Source organism: Leptopilina heterotoma, unplaced genomic scaffold (assembly GCF_015476425.1).
Source record: "Leptopilina heterotoma isolate Lh14 unplaced genomic scaffold, ASM1547642v1 Lhet_294, whole genome shotgun sequence".
Classification (NCBI taxonomy): domain Eukaryota; kingdom Metazoa; phylum Arthropoda; class Insecta; order Hymenoptera; family Figitidae; genus Leptopilina; species Leptopilina heterotoma.
The window spans coordinates 151587-171314 of NW_025110999.1; the positions used below are offsets into that span (position 1 = coordinate 151587).

Consider the following 19728-nt stretch of genomic DNA (forward strand, 5'->3'; position numbering starts at 1 on the left):
TTATTTTACATATGGGACTCGTTTTCAATGTATTTTTGTTCGCTAAACATGATCCCGAGTCCAAAAAATTTTTAGAACTTAAGCATTTTGAGAAAAGACCAAAAAATAAAGGATTTTGAAAAAAGTGGGGGTAAAAAGTCGAAAAATATTTTTTTTTCGTTTATTTTACATATGGGACCGAGTGTTCAATGTATTTTTGTTCGCTAAACGTGATCCCCGGATCTTAAAATTGGCTAAAACTTAAGCATTTTGAGAAAAGTGGAGGTTAAAGATCCAAAAATTTATTTTTGAAGGTTTTTTTTTCTTTTTTACTCCAACGTGCACACTTTAATGAAGTCTTAAAATAAAGCTTGGAACGTGTACTTAGAGATCCATATACGCAAGACCAAAAAAATTCAAGATTTTGAAAAAAGTGGGGGTTAAGACCAAAAAAACTGTTTTTGAGATTTTTCAATTTTTACTTTTTCTTTTTAACTTTGATATGTAGACTTGAATAAAGTCTTAAAATAAAGCTTCAAATGTGCACTCTAAGATCTATAGGCACAAGACCAAAAAATAGAGATTTTTTAGAATAGTGGGGGTAAAGTCCCTAAAAAAAATTTTTTGTTATTTACGATATTGGAGTGGTTTTCAATGTATTTTTGTCCGCTGAATACGATTTCGGATCCAAAAATGGCATAGAACGTCTGAATTTTGAGAAAACTGAGAGGTACAGACTCAAAAGTGGAAGTAGAGACCTCGGAAATCACGATTTCCGAGATCTCTACTTCCATTTTTCTCAAAATCTTTAATTTTTCCCTGTATTTACAGAAGAATTCTTTAAGCACTAAAATTATTGATACATATTTATTTGATTAACTATTAACATAAAAATTATTTGATTCAAGTAAATATTTATTTGATAAACAAAATTAAACAATCCGTTATTATTTAAACCAAATAATCTATTTTTTAGTTCACCATTATTTTGTTAATTCTCAAATTTCATTTTTAATTAGTTTTTTAATTAAATATTTAATTAAGATTTAGTTAATATTGTCGTTAAAAGAATTCTTTTTTTGAGAAATGAGTTGGGGTAAGAATAAATCGATTTCTGGCTTTATTTTTCTTTCACGTGTCACTGTTTCGGGTTCTCGCGCGTTATAAAATATATATATTCCAAAAGAATAAAAATCTCTTTTCATCGAGCAAACAACCGTGAGCTTAGATTCAAGGAAGACCGGTCGTCCTTTTGTCCCAGGACAGGGGTCCTCCTTGGTTTCTTGGCTGCTGCGAATTGCCCTAGCAAGAGTAGACATTTCGAGGTCTCGCAAAAGGAAGATTAGCATGACAATGTGCTCACCGGCCACTCATTATGGTTGGTCAGATATCCCGCTTGGAATCCCGCTAAAACAAATTCCAAGCAACGAAAAATCTTTATGACCATCAGGACAATGGGGGTTGACACCTCTCTCGATTTAACTGTCGCTTGTTTCTAACTCACTGTGTTCTCTCTCTCTCGCTCTCACTTTTTTGCTCCTTCTTTTTTTAATCTCTCTCTCTCTCTCTCTCTCCCTCTCTGTTTCACTCTATTTCACTCTCTTTTTCTTACTATTTTCTTCCATCTCTCTCTCACACCCTATTTCACTAACTATTAACTTCTTCTCTCTCTACAGCATCCCCCCTTGCATCCCTCATTTTTGTTGCTGTCCTTTATCTTTTCGTCTTTTAACTACCACTCTCCTCTCTTCTACCAAGCACCCTTCTCTCTCTTTCTCTCTCTGTCTGTCTCTCTTTCTCTCTCGGGACTTATTCTTTTCGTGAATGAATACCAAAGATGGATCGCTTCCCGCTTTATACATGGTATGGTTTCTTTGTTGCCAAAAATTGTACGATTTCTACGAATTTACGCGTTTTACGAGGTTCCATTTAACAATAACTCGTGAACCTCATAACTCGCGATAAAGGAATTTTTATATATGTGTATTATAATGACTACCCTTGTATCTTTAGATGTCACTCCTAAAGGAGAGATCGATCTTTTATAATTTTTTTTATTTTATTTTTTCTACTTCTTTATTATAAAAAAAATGTATGTCAAAAAACCAAATGTGATATTTGACAATGATACCTTTAAAAGCATCTTTTGTTGATCAATTTTAACCGATGTCTTATTCTTAAGCGGAAAATCAAAAGAAAATTTTTCCCTGAATTATTATTAACTTTGTAACAGAAAAGAGATCATAAACTGGTAATAAAATTTTTATTGTACAAAATATTGAAATTATCTTTACTTTTAAAGTTGACATTCAGTAAACTAAATGCTTCCTGTATTTCAACTTTAACAGTAAAGTAAAATTTCACTATTGCCAGAGTAAATTTTACTATAAGTTTATAAATTTAGTACGATTTATAAATACCTACTATTCAGACAAATTTTACTATTTTCGTAATAATGTTAAATATTCCCAAAGTAAATTTTTATATTTAAAAAAAATAGACTTTATTATTTTCTAAGTAAATTTCCTAAAAATGTTACTATGTATTTTAATAGTAAATTTTACTATTTTCAAAGTAAAATTATACTATTTCCTTGAGTAAATTTTATAATTTTCTGCAAGTAAATTTAACTACTGTCGAAGTAATATTTTTAATTTAATTGAAATTTTACTCAGATAGTGGTAGAAATTTACCACCAGAAAATAATAAAATTTACTCTCGAAAATAATAACTTTATAATAATAATAACTTTTACTTTTAAAATAGTAAAATTTACTATTCAAATAGTAATATTTATACTATTAAAATGCATAGTAAAATTTACAAGAAATTTACTAAAAAAGTAATAAAAGTTATTTGCCTAAAATATAAAAATTTACTTTAAGGAGATTTAACATTATTCCGAAAATAGTAAAGTTTTCTTCATAAATAGTAAAATTTGTCTGAAACGTAATTATGAATTGTACCAAATTTACAAGAAATTTATACTAAAAAAAGAATAGAAATTATTTGAGAGAAATATTAAAGTTTACTTCGGAATTACTAAACTTTATATGTTAGAAATAGTAAAATTTATTTTGCAAACAGTAAAATCTGACAGAAATTTAATTACAAATTTTACTAAATTTAAACAAAAAATTTACTCAAAATGTAATAGAACTGGTTTGCGTGAAATATTAATGTTTACTTTAAAAATAATAAATTTTACTCAGGAAAAAGTAAATTTAAATTGTAAATAGTAAAATTTGCCAAGAAAAGCAATTATTAATTTTACTGAATTTACAAGAAATTTACTAATTGCAAATAAATAGTGGAATTTTTTTGTAGGAAATATGAAAATTTACTTCAAAAATAGGAAAATTTGTAAAAAAAATTTACTAAATTTACAAGAAATTTTTTTAAAATATAATAGAAATGGTTTGCGGGAAATATTAATGTTTACTTTGGAAATAATAAATTTTATTAGAGAAACAGTAAATTTACGTCCTAAATAGTAAAATTTGCCAAGAAAAACTATAATAAATTTTACAAAATTTACAAGAAAATTAATTACAAATTCTACTAATTTACAAGAAATTTAGTAAAAATATAATGGAAATGGTTTGCGTGAAATATTAACGTTTACTTTGAAAATAATAAATTTTATTCGGGAAATAGTAAATTTACATTGTAAATAGTAAAACTTGCCAAGAAAAACAATTATAAATTTTACTGAACTTACAAGAAATTTACTATTCGTAAATAAATAGTGGATTTTTTTGGTGGGAAATATGCAAATTTACTTCAAAAATAGGAAAATTTGCAAAAAATTTTACTAAATTTACAAGAAATTTTTAAAAAAATATAATGGAAATGTTTTGCGTGAAATATTAATGTTTACTTTGGAAATAATAAATTTTATTGGGAAAACAGTAAATTTACGTCGTAAATAGTAAAATTTGCCAAGAAAAACTGTTATAAATTTTACTAAATTGACAAGAAATTTACTAAAAATATAATGTAAATGGTGTGTTTAAAATATTAATGTTTACTTTCGAAATAAAAAAATTTAATCGGGAAACAGTAAATTTACATTGTAAATAGTAAAATTTGCCAAGAAAAACTGTTATAAGTTTTACTAAATTTACAAGAAATTTACTAATTGTAAGTAAATAAACGAATTTGTTTGTGGGAAAGAGTAAATTTACATTTATTTTAAATAGTAAAATTTGGCAAGAAATGTAATTACAAATTTAACGAAATTTACAAGAAATTTGCTAAGAAAAAAATGGAATTCATGTGAGGGAAATATTACAGTTTACGCATTGGAAATAATAAACCTTATTCCGGAAGCAGTAAATTTTCATTATAAATAGTAAAATTTGCCAAGAAAAACGATTATAAATTTTACTAAATTTACAAGAAATTTACTGATTGTAGGGAAATATTAAAAGTTACTTCATAAATAGTAAAATTTGCAAGAAATGTAATTATAAATTTTACTGAATTTACAAGTAATTCACGAATAGAAAAATAGAATGGAACTCAAATTTTACTAAAATTATAAAAAATCTACTCTGAAAATAATAAAATTTACTTGTAAAAAATACTAAAATTTACTTGCATGATGTAAAATTTACCACAAAAACAATAAAACACAGAAAATAGTAAAATTTACTCCAGCTTATATTTAAGAAAAGTATATATCGGATAATGTAAACGTCAATAGAAATTCCAGCCAGTTTGTTTTACAATAAACAAAAGTATATTTTTTTTATTTCTATTTACTGCGAAAAATTAACAATATTCAGCAAATTGAAAGTTACTCCAATATTAAAAGTTTTTTATATATTTTTAAAACCAACAACAAAATTTCCTAAAAGTAACTTTGTTTACTTCTTCTAAAAAATAAACAGTAAAATTCTAATTTTTTTCTAAAATTTTATTCTAACCAAAGGAGTCAAAAACGGAGCAACTGTTACAAGGTTTTTCGCGCAATGCCAGTATTATATATGCCTGAGTTGTTAGCAGGTGCTCTCGAATCACGAGAGACGTAATCATGAGACAGCCTCCAGAATTAGTATCCGCCACGAACAAAATTAACCACCCGCACTAATGCTATTTCTTTTTCAAAAACCAAGCAAAAAAGAATAACAAATAAATAACAAAATAACAGACTATATAAAAAAAGATTTTCAAAAACTAAAATTTAAATTTTAACCCTTTCTCTCTAATAATAAAGAAAGGATTACGATGCAAATTTCATTGAATTGAAAAAAATTCTTTCTTCATTTTACAAATAAGGAAAAAGTTAATGACAGAAATGCAGGTGTGCTCACATATAGCAAAAGATTCATATAATCCAAACCATATAATGGATGTATTCTTAAAATTATAATGCATCACGAATTTTTCAGGAAAAATGTCCTCGGCTAATCGACTGAAATTTTGACAATGCTAAAACTTGAATGGACGACGGTCCCTTTTTTTTGGCAAACCGTGAGAAACACACTATTTTCGTTGAAGAGAAAAACACGTCGATGCCAATATAGACGTGCGGAGGAGTAAAAAGGTTTGTGTGAGAGAGAGTGAGAGAGAGAGAGAGGAAAAGGGACAAGAGAAAGAATCTATCTATGTTGGGCTCCAGGGAATTAAGTAGCTCGACGGGAGTGACGACGATAAAGCCCGGGTCTTGAAAAAAAGACCGTTTTTCTTTTTTGTCTCGCTCTCTTTTGCACACATCGCTGCCATTGATTCATTATTGGTAAACGATGTATAGTAGTATATATCGATGGGAGGATGAGTCTCTCTCTCTTACTCTTACTCTCTTGGTTCGATCATTAAGAACATTGTTCGCAAACTATATTCCAAACCATCCAGCAATATCTATATAGAATTTTGTCTTGATAATAATTTCAAAAAAAAAAAAAATAACAAGAAAAAAATTCTTTACGAAATTTATTCAGTTATTGAAATAAATTGATGAATCTTGGAAAAAATTTTCAAATATCCGTAATTGGTTCCAGTCTGTAAAGTTTCATAGAAGTTAAATTATTCCAAGTTGTTGAGAATTGATTTGTTTTCTTAATACTTTACATACGTTGCGGAATTATTAAAATTATATTGTAAATAGTATATTTTTGTCGTTTATTAATATTCATATTACCCAACAAAAATCATGATTTTTTTATAATTTTTAATTTCATTTTTATTTTTTTATATTACAATTATTACACTTAATTACACTGGAAGAAAAAATGTATTTGATTCAAATTACCAATTACTTGTGTATTATCAAATGAACATTTTCTTGATTCAAATAATTTTTAATTCAAATAAATCATATTTGAACCAATAATTGCAGTATTTGAAGTAAATACACAATTTAATTAACTAAATATCTAATTAATTAATAATTAATTAATTAGATTTAAGTAAATATTTATACGCTAATAGACAACTATTCGTTTACTTGAATAAAATAAATATTTTCTCAGTGTAATAATAATTATTGTATTATAGTGATTAAATAACATATAATTAATAATAAATTTATCAACATATACACTGAAAGAAAAAATTTATTAATTCAAATAACAGATTTCTTGTCTATTATAAATATTTATATTTATATTTCAAATATTTCTTTGAATTAAATAATTTTTTTTAAATCAATTAAATCATAATTTAACTAATATATTTTTAATATTTTAAACAAATAAAATTAAACTGATTTGAATAAAAATTATTTAATTCAAGTAAATATTTATTTGATAATAGACAAATAATCTGTTATTTAAATAAAATGAATTTTTTTATTTATGATTAGGTAAACATATTACTTATTATATTATATTATAAAAATTTGAATCATCTGTATAAAAATTATGATAATAAATTATTATTATTATCTATTATCAAATTTTTAACAACATTTTTTAAAATACTTTTTTTCAAATTAACTCAGATTTTTTATAAATAGATAAATTTTTTCCAATATTCATAACTACTTAACTAATTTGTTTTTTAAAATCAGAAATTTCATAATAATTAAAAATATTAAATTTAACCATAAACAATTTTTTAGGACAATTCTAATATCTTTCCCTCATTGTATTTCAATGCACCAATTTTAAAAATTCTATAAAAATATTTTTTAATTTAAGGAAAATGTTTTAAATAGCAACAAAATTTCATAATTTTCTTAAAAAGTAAAAAAATATTTCAATAATTATTAAATTGTTCTAAATTTTATTGAAATTCGCTTTTAGTTTCAAAAAAATAATTCAATGAAAAATATTTTAACTATATAGTTTTAAATAAAACTTTATACTGAATTCCTTAAAAGTTTCTACAAATTAGAATTTATGTTTAATTTACCTAATTAATTTAATTTATAATTATAATTACTAATTTATAATTTATTTGATTAATTTAATTGATAATTTTAATAAGTAATTTACTACTCAATTTATAATTTTAATGCTTAATTTGTAATTAATTCACTTAATTAATTTGTAATTTTAATTATGTATTAAATTAATTTACTTTATTTAATTTAAAATTTTAATTATCGATTTAATTTAAGTTTAGTTAACTTTAATTTCCAAATAAAAAATTAAATAAAAATTTTGTTAATTAAACGAAAAAATTAATAAATTAACTCTCTAAATTTGAATTATCAAAAATTTTTTTTTTTTAATTAATAACTAACAATTTTCTTTTGAATTAGTAAATTTAACTACTAAATTAGTAGAAATGACTAAGTATTAGTCAAATTTACTAATTCTAAAGCAAAAAGTTAGTCATTAATTTAAATTAGTAAAAATGTTTACTAATTCAAATATACATTATAATAATCGTAAGTTTCCTTTCCGTTAGCAAATTATCTGCATTCATTTGTTTGTTTTTAAAAATTAAATTTTGTGGGTTAAGTATTGGCATTTTTTATATATTTTTTTAATGTGGAAAATACTTTACTTATTAAATTGTCTCGACTCTTTGGTAAAAAATCTAAAATTATCAAAAATTCGAAAAAATTCAAAAATCCGATTCTCTTAAAATTCAACATTTTTTCCTCTCTTTTATGGGATTTAGCTTCATTATTTTTGTGCTTTTGGAAAATACTTTACTTATTTAATAGTCTCGACTCTTTGGTAAAAAATCTAAAATTATCAAAAATTCGAAAAATTTCAAAAATCCGTTTTTCTTAAAATTCAACATTTTTTCCTCTCTTTTATGGGATTTAGCTTCATTATTTTTGTGCTTTTGGAAAATACTTTACTTATTAAATTGTCTCGACTCTTTGCTAAAAAATCTAAAATTATCAAAAATTCGAAAAATTTCAAAAAACCGTTTTTCTTAAAATTGAACATTTTTTCCTCTCTTTTATGGGATTTAGCTTCATTATTTTTGTGCTTTTGGAAAATACTTTACTTATTTAATAGTCTCGACTCTTTGGTAAAAAATCTAAAATTATCAAAAATTCGAAAAAATTCAAAAATCCGTTTTTTTTAAAATTCAACATTTTTTCTTCTCTTTTATGGGATTTAGCTTCATTATTTTTGTGCTTTTGGAAAATACTTTACTTATTAAATTGTCTCGACTCTTTGTTTTAGTTAGTTAAATCTCTTTGTTAGGTTATAATAATTATTTCTTTAAAATTTTTTAAATTGTTTAAAATAAGCAGCCCCATACAACATTCCCGCGCGCTTGCGCGCGGATAGTTTGGCTAGTTTAGAGAATAATTTAATAATTTTTTTGTTTATTTAACAAAACTTATTTATTTGTAAAATTTACAAATTCAAAAAAAGGCAGCCAATAATTTGCAAATTTTAAGAGAAAGTATAAATTAAATCAAGTAAATTAATTATAAATTAATAAAGAAAAGCATAAATTAATTTAAGTTACATAATTATAAATTAACTTAAATAAATTAATTATAGATTAATCATTAAAATCATAAATGATGTAAATTTACTATAAATTAATAATTTAAATTGTATTAAATTAAATTAAATGATCTAATTACTAAAATTATAAATTTAATTAAGACAGTTAATTATAAATTGAATGAAGTAAATTTAATTACACACCTAGAAAAAAGATACATTTCACTCAGGAACCAATTAGACTTTTTATTTGTTTCAAATAAATTTTATTTGTGTTGAATAAAATTGTTATTAAAAAAAAAATAATTTAGTTAGCTCTGCGACAAATATAATTTTATTCAACTCAAATAAATTATATTTGGCTTAAATAAAAATTTTCCCTAAGTAAAAATTAATCATTAAAATAATAAATTAATTAAGTAAAAAAATAAATTATATAAATAAATTAATTAACTGATAAATAAATATTGATTTTTAAAATCCTAAATTCAAAAAGCCGTTTACGTTTTATTATATAACAATGCCAATGACTCTCCGAATTAAATAATGATTCAATTCATCGCAACCCTGGACACAAGGCAAAGTACAGTATTAATTAACGAATCTCGCTATTCATTTTCGAAAAATCCCCTAATGTGCAGCTGCGATTTTCATTTTGGTCATGATGCGCGCAACGAGAGAGGACCTTTTTTTGGGGATAAGAGGGTGGCTGTTTAGGATGCGTTTGAGATTAATTTATTCAGCAAACGTTCATATGTTTCTTGAGCCAGGTGATATGACCGGTCCGTGTCCTAAGGGGTGACCACCCCTATTTAACTCTCGCGAGAAAGAGAAGGAGAGAGAGAGAGAGAGAGAGAGAGTGCCAGGGCGTGTGAAAATGTTCCCAGTCTCTATTGTCTTCCTATTTTACAGGAGCTATACATATAAGCTGCTCTAAAAACTGTCCTTTGGCCAATATATACCATTAACGTCCGATTTCCCCCTCGTGTGATTCTTATATTTGGTTAGCTACCTGTACCATTGAGGGCCGTTGCTTTTTCGCGTTTGGACAATTCAAATAATAAGAATAAAAAAAAAGAAGAAAAAAAAGAGGAGAATAAGAAGAGATGAGAAAGAGAGTGGACTAAGGGAGGAAAAGCGAAACAAACAGGAAGAGTATCGTTGGACAGGTACCTACTTTTCTATTGTTATTATTATTTGGAGGTTGCCCTTCAATTGTATATAAAATTCCCTGGGCCATTCATTCCACTGGACCGTGAAACTTTTAGCATTTCATGTACGAATTTAGCTCGAGGGATTGAAAATTCCAATAGGGAATAAACCTTTGAACTACTTATATTCTATATATATATACTCGCCGCATCAAATTCGGTTTCGGTTTTCAAACTAAAATCAATGTCTCGAGAGTGTCTTAAATAATTCAGCATTAGGTATAGAAAAAAAGAGAATCGATCGCCAATTTCGATTTTTTTCTAAAGAAATTAATTTCTTATTCATTTTTTGAAAACGGGAGAAACTTTAAATAATTCATCAAAAGAAGAAAACAATATAATTACTTAAAATACCCTTTTAATATTTTGTTCATTTTTTTTTCTTTTTTTCTCAGTAACTTAAAATGTGAGAAAGGTTACTTTTTTTTTTTTTTGAAAAAAAGCAGAAGCAAGAACGAAAAGAATAGAAAAGTAGTGTAAAAGCGCTGTTTGCAAAGGTTCCATGTGCAATAAAACTTTTTATACTTTTTCTCGCACACAAAACTCCCTAATACTCAAAAATTCTACGATGGAAAACAGTATATAACATTTTGACAAATTTATTCGCAGATGTGAATTACACAACTTTTTGAGAGTCGCACCCTTTAACAAATTTTTTGCCATTTCATTTTTTATTGTTCCAAGTTGACGAACCGATTTTTCTTTATATATAAAGAAAAACGTAAAAAAAACAGCAAAAAATAATAAGCGACAATTTTTTTCTTTCAATAAAAAATTTTTCAACAATAATGCCGAAATGAAATTTCAATAAAATATCAAATAATTTGAATTATTCAAAAAATTATTGTCTTTTCTTAATTGTTATTTTTTTGTTTCCATTATTTCTATTTACGATTTTTTCCATATTTTCAATAATTGACGGTGATTAGTTCAATAAAAATTGGATTAATTAATTAATTATTAAATAATATAATTATTAATGGAATAATTATTCATATGTTATTATTAATAATTCATTAAGTTCGATAATAAATTTAATATTTTTAAAAAAATTTAATTAATTTAATAAATAATAAAATTAATTTAATTATCATTTTAAAAAATTTTTAATTTAGTGATTTTAATGACAAAAGAAATTAAAAAACGAAAAATTTAAATATTCGAGTCTATAAAAATAGTAATTGAAATTGAAAATGTGTAAAATAATTAGAAATCATAATCAAATAATAAACGAATTAAATAAAAATTTTAATCTAATAATTATTAATAAATATAATTTTAATATTATTAGTAGAAATACTATCAATATTAATTTAATATCGATATTTTTTAACGTTTTTAACACATTTTTGTTATTAATAAATTTTATTGTACATATCAAATTTTTCAAATTATTTAATTAAATTTCTATCTATTTTTTGTCTTTTTTTCATTTTTTTCAAAATAATGATTTCCGAATATTTACATAAATTAATTAATCCAAATTAATTGAATTAAGTAATTCAAATTAAAGATATTTAAAATAATTAGAAATCATAATCAAATGATAAACTGAATAGTAGTTCATGGCTTGTGTAAAAACTGATGAAAATTTCAATTGATATCCGATTCCAGTTTTATAAACACATTTTTAACATGAACAGTAATTATAAATTACTGATTTAAAAATGCAATTTGACAAAATTATTTCGATTGTATTAAATTGACCTTTGTTATTAGGACAAGGGAAAATATTTCCAGGGCGAAAGGGATTTTTCTCGTTTTGTCAAAATTCAATAAATGGGGTTTTTCCAAAAATTTGACAATTAAATCAAATAAAATTGATGTAAAAAGTACTCACTCTTACGATGTTTGCAGCAACAATAAATACGAAAGAATTATTTACCTTAAATCTGTGACTCCAAACGTATTTTGACGATACTTTAGCAAATTGAAAATAATTCGGTTCCAAATTTTACGATATTTCTCTTTCCATGTGCGTAGTAATTATTATCATGATCTGAAAAATAATATTTTTTGTTAAAAATAAATCAAATCGTATCTAATGAAAGTAATTTTTCAAATGTAATTATTCAATTCACAAAGTCGAACTCGCAATACACACTTAATATTTGTAGGTTATGTTATGTACATAGTGACATATTTTGCTTATTGAGGTTAATTTTTCTTGAAAATATGCAAAAATATTGCTTATGCCTTGAATAAAACACTTTTTAATGAAAATAAATAAAGGATTTACTCACATTATGCTGATTATGCGTCAACAATGTAAACAAGATTTTCGAGAAAGAAAAATGTGTAACTATTTCTTTAAAATGTACAAAAATGGAAAAATACACAAAAACTGTTCAAGAGTTATAAAATTTTTGAATTGTAATAATAAAAATGTAGATTTAATTCACAGATGCTTCAATAAATAAGCGATAATCAAAAGGAATGACTGACGTCACAGGCTTCCATATTGGAAATGAGGAAAATGGCGGCTATGCAATAGGATTGGTACAACTGCCGCTAGATGGCGACAACTTTCTCTGTCGGTAACCGAAAATGCGCGCGAAATTTTGAATTTTATTAAAACAAAATGTTTATATTTTTAACGAATAATTAAACAATTTAAAAATTATCTATAAATTAATATTACTTTAATATTATTTGTTCAAATAAAATATTATTACTTAATATTTTTGGACATATTTATTTTTATAAAATGTAATTCTACTTATTTTTTTAAATAGAAATTATTCAAAATTATTATTGTCACTAATTATAAAATCCAAATTAATGAAACGAATATATTTCACGGTTGTTTAAATCAATAATTTTAATTTTTTCCGATTCTAATTTAATCGGAAAAATACAATAAAATATTCTCATAAATTTGGCAATTAAATCAAATAAAATTGATATAAAAATTACTCACTCTTATGATGTTTACGACAGCGACAGATACACCAGCATTATCAACTTTAAATCTGCGACACAATGACTCCAGACATATTTTGACGACGCTTTATCAAATTGAAAAAAATACGTCTCAAAACTTAATGAGGATTCTCTTTCCGTGTTTGTATTTACTATTGGCAGTATTATCTGAAAAATAATTTTTTTTCGTTAAAAATAAAGAGAAGCATATTTAAATGAGTAATTTTTTAAAAAATATTAATTAATAGAGTAATTTTTTCAAAAGGTATCAAATTTCAAAAGATTTTTAAATAGAATTTATATTGTTAATGTCGAATTTACGACACTTAATATTTGAAGGTTATGTTACGTACATAGGGTACATAATTACATATTTTGATTAATTTTTCTTGAAAATATGCAAAAATATTGCTTGTGCCATGAATAAAATACTTTTTTATGAAAATAAATACTCGATTTACGCATTTTATGATAATTATTTTGACGATGTAGGCAAACTTTTAAAACAGTAAAAAAATGTGTGACTGTTTCATTAAATCGTGTACAAACTGAAAACCACATGTAATCAATTAAAGAATTATAAAACTTACGGATTATTATATTATAAATGCAGATTTAATTCGTAACTGCTCCAAAAAAGGCAAAAAATAACAAAAAGAATGATCCACGTGCGACAGCCATATTGGAAATACGACAGTGACGCGAGCAATGCGAAAAGGTTGGTACGACTGCCGCCAGGTGGCGCCAAAATGCGCGCGTATTTTCAAAATTGTTTAAAACAAAATATTTAAAAATAAATATTTAATTCATAGAAATATAATATATAAGAAAAATATTTCATTATTATAAGTATAATATATAAAAATAATATGTAAATGTAATGTAAATATTTAATATTTCTGTTTAAAACAAATATAATTATTCAAAAATAGAAATTCTTTTTAATTACACTGTGAATATTTTTCTTGCCTTAATTTTTTTTCTGTATTGAATTAATTGTTTTTTCTCTTTATTTATTTGTAGAAAATATATTTTAACTACATTTGTATAGAAACTATTTTTTAAAATCTATTTCACTATTTCAAAATTATCTTTTTTATAAAAAAAAATTTGGAATTATTTTCATTTGCAAAAATATTAAAAACTATTTTTACCAGCAAAACATTTAACTATTATTTTTATATTAAAATATATTACTTTAGGGAATATTTTTCCTTTAGGAAATTTATTTGTAAATTCTTTAATTAAATAAATATTAGAAAATAAAAACTTAAAATAATATTAAAAAAATTCAATTAAATTTTTTCAAAAAAATTAATATCAAAATTCAATTATTTTTAAAAATTCACGCTATATTGCTTTTAATGTTCAATTATATTATCTAAAATTTTAATTGAAATTAATTTTTAAATCAATTTTCACTAGAAAATTCTACTAGAATTCAATTATTTAAATACAATAAATAAATAATAAATATTTAATTTTTGTTAAGAATATTATTACTCTTGAAAATAATTGAATTTTTGCAATTATTTGTAACTTTTGCAAAATTGAATTTTTTTTCGTGTTTTTAACTAAACATTTTCTATAAATCCATTATTTTTAATATATTTTAAAAAAGGTCTTTAACAATTTTTAAATTCATTTGTTTACAATTCAATTTTAGAAAATTTCAATTTTTCGTAAATTCTTCAATTAAATATATATATTAGAAAATAAAATCTTTAAATAATTCCAAAAAAAATCTGCAATTAAAGTTTCTCAAAAAAAAAATTAATTCCACAGAATCGTTAGTTAAAAATATGAAAAATTCAAATTTTTAAAGATTTTAATCTGAAACCTTTTCAAAATTCAATTACTTCTAAAAATTTACTCTCTAATTATTTAAGTACAAAAATAACAATTTAATGATTAAAATTTCTTAAAATTGAATTCTCGCACACAGAATTTTATCTATAAATTTTTAAATACATAACTGAATTCTTTCGACGAATTTTAATAAAATTTTTAAGAGGAATTCGATTAAAATTGTATTAAAAATAATTAAAATTCTGCAATGAGTTTTATTATTAATGAAAATAATTGAATTCCTAAAAAGAATTTTATTATTTACGAAAATAATTGAATCCTCGAAAAATTTTTATTATTTAGAAAAATAATTGAATAATTGCGAAAAAATTTATTAAAAAAATTTGTAAATAATGAAATTTCTGTGGAGTTTTTATTATTTTATGAAAATAAAAATTAAAAGTTTGCGTAAAATTATATTAAATTTTTTTTAAATAATTGAATTTTGGAGAAGAATTTAATTATTTCTAAAGATAATTGAAATTTTGATGAGAATTTAAAAAAAATTTTGAACATAATTGAATTTCTGCGAAGAATTCTATTATTTTTTAAAATATGTAATTGAATTTCTGCGAAGAATTTTATTATTTTTGAAAATAATTGAATTTCTGCAATCATCTGTAATTTCTCTAAAATTCTCCAAATTATATATCGTAAAATTTACGAACTTTTCGTTTTTTTTTTCAATCAAATTACGGACTTTACGGATCTTCTTCTATTTCTATTTATTTTTCTATAATCATTTTAAAAGCGCACTAAACTTGAATTTTAAAATTTTCAACTGACCAAAAACGATTTATAAATTTTTAACTACAAGAATTTTCCTTTTAAAACTATGTCTAAAGAATCATATTCCCCTGTCCAGTAGTGAATGGATTTTTCATCGGATTCTCATGTGCCTTCATTTATATTTGAAAGACTACCACGTGATTCAAAAAGAAGAAGAAAAAAAAGAAGCGGGAGCATGAAATCGGCAGCGAGTTGAGTCGAGACACGTGGTCTCATTCATGGTTGTCGTCAGTATACTACGCGAGTGAGCGCGTGGCTGAGAGGTCGGTGTAGATCTGAACAGGGGAAACGAAGAGAGAGAGAGAGTGAGAGAGAGTAGTGCTGTAACCTTGTAGGTGAGGGTGAACTCCAAAGGCGAGGGGTTGCAATGACTAGGAACGATATATATAGTGTGTAGTCGGCCACAAAACGTTGTGCTTGGGGGTGAAGGGGGTGTGGGTGGATCTGTCCGTGAAGCATCAGATTCCTTCACTGTATTGGTGGAGGGCTATAACCCTGGCTGTAAAACTTACCAGGATATATCCAGTTCAGTCGATCTAGCCCACCATGCGGTACCATCACCCATCGGTCGGCCTCTCACTGGGTCACGACCTCACCACGCATTCCTTGCTCTTTGACCTCCAAATAATCCCATGAGAGGTCAACATACTGATTTTTTCGATTTCCTTTCAAAGCTGCTTCACTCTCTTTCGTTCATTTATTATTTACACACCAGAGACACAAGTCTTATAGCTTCTCCATAGGAAACTTTTTGATTATATGCAGCGCAGCAAACTTTACCTGCAATCATAATAAATACAGTGGATCATTAAAAAAAAAATTGCCAACAAAACTTTTTTTCTATATTACATCTATACCTTAATTACTCTCATATAAATATATTACTTTTTAAAAAATGGTAAATTTTTACAAATAAAAAAAATCTTATTTCAATTTTGCAGTCACGTGTGTTTGTAATAATATTCATCGCTAACATTGTATGCAACTTTTTCTCCCATACTCGCGCTTTACTTTCCATTATGGCAACTTTCTTGATAATTTTATGAATACGAGTGATGGAATGGAACTTTTTTGCGAATCCTCATTTCATATATGCGCGCGCTATATATGGCTTCCTTTATTCTTTTTCATTCAAAGAATTTTTAAAGTTTTACAATTTCGCCAAGGTTTTTAATATCATGAACTTTTAATATAACTCTCGAAAAGTTTGTTTATCTATTTGTCTCTTTCAGAGAAACTTCTTTTCGAGTCACTTATATTTTTGTTAACAATAAAAAATTATTATCTCTGTAACAAGATAATTTCTATTCTTCTCTCTTAATACATTTTAATACAAAAAATATGTTTGCGATTGAAATTAAAATACACGAGGTTTAGATATTGAAAAAAAGTACATTGAGCAGAGAAATATATATATACACTAATGATTTGTAAGTTTGATTTTGTTTCGATATTCCCGCAGGTTAAGGTTCATCGATACTATTGCTATCATTTCGCATTACAGCAAGCATACAACAAATCATCGTACATGTTTCGCCCTTTAGAATTTCTTTTCCCATTTTTTTTTCTCCTCTTCATCCCAGATATATTCTCTTCCTTTTGACTCTTGGACTCTCTTGGAAGGAATTCTTGCATGTACATATAGTCGCAGAAACGCAAGTCCCCTCCGCGGCTTTCTCGTTTTCTGCTCTCCCGAACAACAGGATTTTGAACGATAAATGCGCGTTGGATATAACTCAATATCGGCCATGAAAAAGAGGCAGCGTAAAAATGTTCAGAATCGACCTCGAGGGCAGAGTCGACATTAAAAGGAAGAGGACATTAAGAACCGACACAGAAAGAATCGAACCATAGAGAGAGGAAAGGAAAATAAAGAAGAAATAAGTATAGAAAAAAAAGGGAGAGAAGAAAAAAAAATCGCGAAGAAAAGAGAGAGAGAGAGAGATTGGGATGCTCACGTATGAGGCAGGACCTCATAACTCCTTATAATGTCCTCTTTTGCGGATGCCTAGCATACACCCTCGTTTTCAGTGCGCCTTCTGCGGGACACAGTCAACTCACTGTTGGATCTTCAATATAAGAAAAGTGTGGGTGATGTTTCGCCATTATGTGTATTGGTTACGTTACCCTCTCTTTCTACCTTAGCAGGGAATAAGAGAGTTAATCTTGATATAATGGCCGCGACTGTCGCGAACCACAAGACAATAGTCGCAAGATATATCGTTAGCTTCGCCCTTTCGCGTCTCGACGCCATTATATACGCCGGCCTCGCTTTTTATTCTTCATGGGGTGTCGAGAGAGGCATATGGGATTTCGAACTGTGCGTCGATTGTGTCCTATACCGCACACACACACACGGATATAAAAAATATAAATCCAATCGACCTCCACTATTCTCCTTTGCATCTCATCAATTATCGCCTCGCTATACCAAATCGAGATTAAGAATCACCTTTAACTTTAGTCAAGACCGCAAAAATAAATTTTTCACTGTCAAGAAATTTTTGCCAACCTCTCGAAATATTTCCATGGCTGGATTACCTCTCTTCCCATTGTTAAAAAAGAAGCGTTCCCTAATGCTATATATGTATGCAAAAAAAAGTGGTTTAATAATTAAGAAAATTTCCATATTTCAAAAATTTACCACAAGACGTATTAAAAAAAACTAAACTAACCACACCGAATATTTTTTACCCAAATATTAATTAGAATTGAGTAATTAAAATTTAAACACTCACTCTTAAAGTATTGGACATTCGTTTCCTCAGTTCATCAAATAGATCCAAAATTGATCAATCTCTGGTTTCAGGAAATTGTAGGCACAATCTAAAAAAAACAAAAAATTAATATTTCAAGTTTTTCCGGAAATATTTCACTCTATTTCGAAAAATTAAAAATAGGGTTGCGACAAAAATGTGATTTCGTTTTTCTCTAACTTTCCCTAATTTTCAGACAGAATAATGACCTTTCATAAAGAACATTTTAATTCATTCTAAAAATGATTAGAAACACAAAAAAATGTTTCTAATATATTTATTTGTATTCCTCAATTAATTCGACTTTAAACATCAAATTTAAATAAAAAATTATTAAAAGCATTTTAATTAAAATTATTTTCATCATAAATAATTTTCTTATTAAATAAATATTTTAATCATTATTTTTCACAATTGAAATTTGTGAAAATTTTGTTTTCTAAAAATATTGCGAGCGCAATATTTCTACGATTCAATCACTTTTTTTTGGGCTCTTCAAAAACACTTTACTTACTTAATAGTCACCACCCTTTGGTAAAAAATTTAAAATTATTAAAAATTATCCAAAATTCAAAAAACCGAATTTCTTCAAATTCAACATTTTTTCTTCTCTTTTATGGGATTTAGCTTCATTATTTTTGTGCTCTTGAAAAATACTTTACTTATTTAATAGTTTCAACTCTTTGGTAAAAAATCTAAAATTATCGAAAATTACCAAAAATTCAAAAATTCGAATTTCTTAAAATTCAACATTTTTTCTTCTTTTCTATGGCATTTAGCTTTATTATTTTTGTGCTCTTGAAAAATACTTTACTTATTTACTTGTCTCGACTCTTTGGTAAAAAATCTAAAATTACCGAAAATTGTAAAAAATTTAAAAAACCGAATTTCTTAAAATTCATCACATCTTCCTTTCTTTTATGGGATTTAGCTTAATTATTTTTGTGCTATTGGAAAATACTTAAATTATTTAATAGTCTCGACTCTTTGGTAAAAAATCTAAAATTACCGAAAATTATCACAAATTCAAAAAACATAATTTATTAAAATTCAACATTGTTTCCTCCCCATTATGGCATTTAGCTTCATTATTTTTGTGCTCTTCAAAAACACTTTACTTATTTAATAGTCTCCACCTTTTGGTAAAAAATCTAAAATTATGGAAAATTAGCAAAAATTCAAAAAACTAAATTTTTTAAAATTCAACATTTTTCCTTCTTTTTTATGGCATTCAGCTTCATTATTTTTGTGCTCTTCAAAAACAGTTTACTTATTTAATAGTCTCTACCCTTTGGTAAAAAATGAAAAATTATTAAAAATTACCAAAAATTCTAAAAACCGAATTTCCTAAAA

General features: G+C 25.3%; 1 long non-coding RNA gene across 2 annotated transcripts in view; it reads right to left on the reverse strand.

Moving 5' to 3' along the window:
- LOC122504385 overlaps positions 1-19728 on the reverse strand; it is a 167751-nt gene that overhangs the window by 128058 nt on the left and 19965 nt on the right. For both annotated transcript variants that reach the window (XR_006301828.1, XR_006301827.1), the window contains 4 exons: positions 18358-18445; positions 16132-16399; positions 12981-13150; positions 11946-12059 (listed from right to left, as the gene is read on the reverse strand). This is a non-coding gene — a long non-coding RNA (uncharacterized LOC122504385). The remainder of the gene's footprint in view (positions 1-11945; positions 12060-12980; positions 13151-16131; positions 16400-18357; positions 18446-19728) is intronic.